This window comes from Cebus imitator, unplaced genomic scaffold, assembly GCF_001604975.1.
Source record: "Cebus imitator isolate Cc_AM_T3 unplaced genomic scaffold, Cebus_imitator-1.0 Scaffold352, whole genome shotgun sequence".
NCBI classification, from domain to species: Eukaryota; Metazoa; Chordata; class Mammalia; order Primates; family Cebidae; genus Cebus; species Cebus imitator.
The window spans coordinates 2229552-2234908 of record NW_016107667.1 but is presented as its reverse complement, the minus strand read 5'-3'; the positions used below and the strand labels follow the sequence as shown (position 1 = coordinate 2234908).

General features: G+C 48.1%; 1 long non-coding RNA gene across 1 annotated transcript; it reads right to left on the bottom strand.

The window, feature by feature from the left end:
• Positions 1–1369: 1369 nt before the first annotated feature.
• On the bottom strand, positions 1370–3787 carry LOC119467924. The gene is made up of 2 exons (XR_005196554.1): positions 3153–3787; positions 1370–2806 (listed from the first exon to the last, which is right to left on the bottom strand). It is a non-coding gene; the product is annotated as an uncharacterized LOC119467924 (long non-coding RNA).
• Positions 3788–5357: the final 1570 nt, after the last annotated feature.

Sequence of the window (5357 nt, the reverse complement as noted above, 5' to 3'; positions counted from 1 at the left end):
CTGCCCCAGGGAGTCATCATTGCAAGATGCTTGGGCTGAGCCACTAATGTCCCCAACAGGGTCCAGTTCTTCTGGGCAAGGGATGAGGGGCCCCTGCTTCTCTTTGAAAGAAGTCACTTCCTAGCCAGGCCTTCTCCTGCAGGTCTAAAGAGGCAAATATGATAAAGTAGAAATGACATCTCCCTGTTTCCTTAATCTCTTGACACCTGAGTTTCTCTTTTTGTCTTTTATCTCATTTTTTTGTCTTTTTTTTTAAGCCAAAGAAGGAGCTTTCTGGCTGAGTTAGAGGATTTGAACCATTTCTATGCATCAACTGACAATTTCAGCTCATTTTCTGGGGTTCTCCTTACCGTTAAAACGTGGCCCACTTTGGCCCCCAGATTTCCAGTGTCCCTGCCGAACAAGGAAGCACTGAGTGTTTAAGTTACTCCGGGGGAGCTAGGTCCCAGTCCCAGCTCTAACACAGCTCACACAGGCAGGTCCACCGGCTCCTCGCTGGTATCACAGATCCGGTCCCTCTGAGATTCCACACACAGATCAGTTAGGAAAACAGTGCCCAGCCTAGGACTTCAGTAGAGGGGACAGTAATGTGGGGAACTGGTTACAGAGACGTTGAAGTAGCTGAAAAGTCAAGTAGGGGTAGTGTGGCGAACCAGAGAGACATAACAGAAAGAAGTTTCCACCCACCTTGGGCTTGGAAAGGAAATGTTATCCAAACCTGAATCCCACGCTGTCTGGTGGGAATTAGAAGTATGGAAGGAGAGGCCGGGCGCGGTGGCTCAAGCCTGTAATCCAGCACTTTGGGAGGCCGAGGCGGGTGGATCACGAGGTCAAGAGATCGAGACCATCCTGGTCAACATGGTGAAACCCCATCTCTACTAAAAATACAAAAAATTAGCTGGGCATGGTGGTGCGTGCCTGGAATCCCTGCTACTCAGGAGGCGGAGGCAGGAGAACTGCCTGAACCCAGGAGGCGGAGGTTGCGGTGAGCTGAGATCCCGCCATTGCACTCCAGCCTGGGTAACATGAGTGAAACTCCGTCTCAAAAAAAAAAAAAAAAAAAAAAAAAGAAGTATGGAAGGAGGGGCCATCCAGCCACAGAGGTCCAGCGTTAGGGGCCCTGACCAGGCCACAGTGGGATGGAGAGACACCCTGGCATCTCCCTTCCCCTAGCACTGCAGTTGATCCTCACTGACTCCCTTGGGCTGAGCCCAGCCAGAATCAGGGGGCCTGGGGTCCTAGGAAATGAAGTTTGCAGAACACAGAGCACTGCAGTCCAAAGCAAAGCAGGGAATCCAGGAAAACCACCGTAGTCCAGCCGTGGCAGCCAGGGTCATCCCCGACGCAGAAATAATTTTTTCACTTTCTCTGTTCTGTCCTGATTTAGATGCCTCATATGCAAACAAATTGAATTCAAAATGTCACAGAATAGGAACATTTAAATTAGCCTGGAAAGCTCAGCTTGGGGCCTGTCAATCTCTCAAGTGGATTTGTGTCCTCTGACTCTCCCCTCGCCAGACTGAGGGTCTCCCCGGCCAACACCTGCTCTGCAAGGAGCAGGCTGTGCTGGGCAGGTGTGAGATGCTGAGAAACACAGAGAGAGCTGGATTCCACCCAGTTTCTGGGGAAGGAGGCAGCTTTCCACACCACTGGAGAGAAGGTGCATTATTTCCTCCACCAAGGCTGGGCTTCCAGGTACTACTGAGACCAGAGGTCACTGCGATCCAGTGGGCTGAGCCATGGATTAGGATCTCAATTGCTCTTTGCTTGAATCCAGCTGAGGCATCCCACCTTGCACGATCTTGAGCCACCCACAAGTCTTAGACTGCAGCCTGCTTTAGGAGATGAGAAAGACACGAGGAAGACATCAATGAGGGACCCTGGAAGGTAAATGAACAATCCCGACAATGCCCACCACTCACACCGTGCCCTTCCTCTGAGAATGCTCTGAAGGGCAATCTTCCTTATCCTTGAAATCATCCTTACGATGGTGCGGCAGTGGGGGCCCATTATCCTCATCTTCTAGAGGAGAATCTGGGCACTGAAAATAGACAACATTCTGCACAGCAGCCAAGCTGGCGTTTGACTCAAGGCCACATGAGTGTTGGCCCTGGCCCATTTCTTCTGAGCTGCAGAGAACCAGTTACCTCCTTAAATTGGGGGCCACAGTGTAGCCAAGGGACATCTGAAGGGTGACACTCTTTACTTTTAGGTCAAGAAAGGGGAGAAGAAACAAGAGAGAAGAGGAGCAGATGAAAAAGGGAAGGGAGAAAGGCAGAGATAAAGACAGGGCCTGGCAGGGCAGGGGGGATGCTCATGTGTTGCCACTACTCCTAATGACGGCACGTGGAGAGCCTGGCTTGGCAGCTCGGTTACCAGCCTTTAGGGCTTCGATGCCCTCCTGTCATCACCTAGCAATACTGGAAATTCACTAGGGTTTTATATTCGGAAGAATACAGAGTCCCTCCCTTCCTTTCTGAGCAGGAGTAGCTCCCACTGTCAGCCAGCCTTTTCCCCCCTTGGAGCCCAGTTGATGAAACTTCAAGTGCTGTTCTCTAGTCTGTGAGGCGCTGCTGTGTAAGGTGGGAGAACAGATGCTGTGGGTGTGCTAGAGCTGAAATGTGTTTATCTGAATCCGAACAGCAGGTGCTTTCACACGCAGAGAGAGTGGTATTTGGCACTTTCCTTTAAGGCTGCAAGGGTCCTCTTCTCTGCTCCTTCTCCCAGGAGCAGCAGATCCGGGCTCCTGTTGAAGACAAGCCCTCACAGCACTTTGGCAGCCATCATTCCCCAGGCACATCAAGGGCTGGGGAAGATGTGACCAATGAGTCCAGCTTGTGCAGGACTCATCCCCACACCTCCTTCTCACCATCACATTCCCAGTCCCACTGAAGCGTAGGATTCTGGCCAAGTCTTTGGCTAAAATGAGAAGTGGCAACACCTCTTGTTTAGCCATCCCTACACACACCGCCAGATCCAGAAAATGCACACCAACTTCACTCTAGTTAATTTACACTTTAAAGGTGGTCCAGAAAGGAGACTTTTATAACAGAAAAGCTTCCTGGACTGCAGGCAGAGCTGTGCCAGAGCATCCAGACCGTACTTCCGATTGCCGCCTGTAAGCCAGGAAACTCACTGCTCACTATGCCCACCTTGCTGTTTGCCATCACAGAAATGCACGTGAGTCGCTCACCTGCATTGCTATAGTTAAACCACAGGTTCCACGTGCAGCACTCTTTCCAGGGTGTGCAGGGGAAATGGCATTTATTATTTGAGGAATGTGTCTCTCTCCATCCCCAGGGTCGGTAAACAAACAAGTTGTCCTTGGAGCAAGCTCTTCCCTTTGGGCATCTTCCAATTTTTGAGAGGCAGCTCTACAGTGATGCCACTGGCCGTCCCTGGTCTGTGCGGAGGATGGGCATTCTTGGCCCTTGGAGTCCTGCTGTAGCATTTTGAGGATGCCAAGTTATTGATGGGGACAGGTGCCCAAAATTCAGCATAACACACCTAAGCTTTATTTCACTTTTTCTGGAAACCTCTTAGTTTAAGAATGAAAGCCTCCAGCTCCTCCTGGACTGGGCTGGCCTGTGAACGTCTTGGTCTGAGTTTGCTGAGGTGCGATGCTGTATTTATTTGCCAGTTTCTACCCCATGTGATAGCCACTTCATGTGACAGGCCAGCTGACCCTTTGAGTTAGCTGAGGAATTTTAAATAAAATGCTTTCTAACAGAAAGGATGGTAAAGATTCCTGTTATTCGCCAGAGAGCCTGGAGACGAGCTGGGCCAGTTTTTACGACTCAGCCACAGCAACGTTAGTCTCATGAGCTGTGTCACTACTTCCTACTGTGACTTGACTAAGACAGCCTTAAGGGCCCTCCAGAAAGCGCTTCAGCCACGCAGTCAGGAGACTTTTGCCAACCTGGTCTGTCCAAGGCTTCTATGGCCTTGGAACAAAAATAGCTCTGTTGTCCAGCCTCAGCTTTTGCATCTGCAAAGAGAAGTGGTTAACAAAAATCAGGGGTGGCAAGTAATGCTTAGAGTTTCAGTTATAGATATGCACAGATACTGCTGTTGGTGAAAGCATCCACAGAACACCAAGTAACAAGCCACTGAAAGAAAATGGCATTTTTCCTGCTTCTTTTCCTCAAAATGCCAGTGGAGATAAACCGATGCTGCTATTTGTATTTTCCTGGACTATTTCCCTGTGAATCCATCCGGTCATTAAATGCTCACTCCATCTTCCTTCAAATATAACTCAACATGCAGCTGAGAAGCAGCAGTAACAGCTTCACCTGGAAGCCTGGGAGCAATCCAGAACCTCAGGCTCCCCGGCTTTCCTGCTGAATCAGACGCGGCTGTTTAACACTCTCCCAGGTGAGTCACATGTTTTTAACTTTAGAAGCATCTGTCCAAATTTGCATTTGTCAAACTTAAGTGAACATCGAATTTCTACAAGGCTTGTTAAGACCTTGCTGAGCCCACGCCAAAGTTTCTGATTAAACAGGTCTGAGTCGGGGTCTACAAATTTGCATTCTAACATTTCTAAGTTTCTTGGCAATAACCCCACTGGTCCAGGATCATACTTTGAGAACCTCTGGTAAGACTTCCTTGAGCAGCTGTTTTGTGACACCTTAATTCCCAGGTCACTGAGGATCTATTGCATCTCTATAATATGTATGCTGGTTTCCTCAATCCCTGGAATTACTGCTTTCTTTTAATATGTTTTAGTTTCTACTCTTTAATCATCCTTGATCTCTTTTTTGATATCAGTGTGGTTTCTCTCTTTCATTAAGGAGCTCTAGATAACGCCACTCAGCTCTGTGCTGTGCAAACATAGGAGGATTTTTTTTCTCCCGTGTGGTTGTTCTAAAATTCCACCTGCTTCTTCAACTGGAGTTACACTTCTGATCCATGAGGAGCTTGTTACGCTCCTCAGAGCTAGCAGACATTGGCAGCTGGTTTGTAATTTTCTGTGCCTTTTATATGCATACACATACCTAGGCATTTACAGGTAGATATATGTTTTGGATTTTTTTTTGAGACATCTCTACTAAAAATGTAAAAAAAAAAATAGCCGGGCATTGTGGCACACACCTGTAGTTTCACCATGTTGGTCAGGCTGGTCTTGAACTGTTGGGGTTTCGCCATGTTGGTCAAGCTGGTCTTGAACTCCTGACCTCAGGAGATCCACCCATTTCAGCCTCCCAAACTGCTGGGATTACAGGTGTGAGCCATTGCACCTGGCCTGTTTTGGATTTTTTAAGAAAAAAAATAACATCATACTACAAGTATTGATTGGCAACTTCAGTTTTATTAATTAACTCTTGTTAATTAATTTCTTAGATATCCTTTAAAAT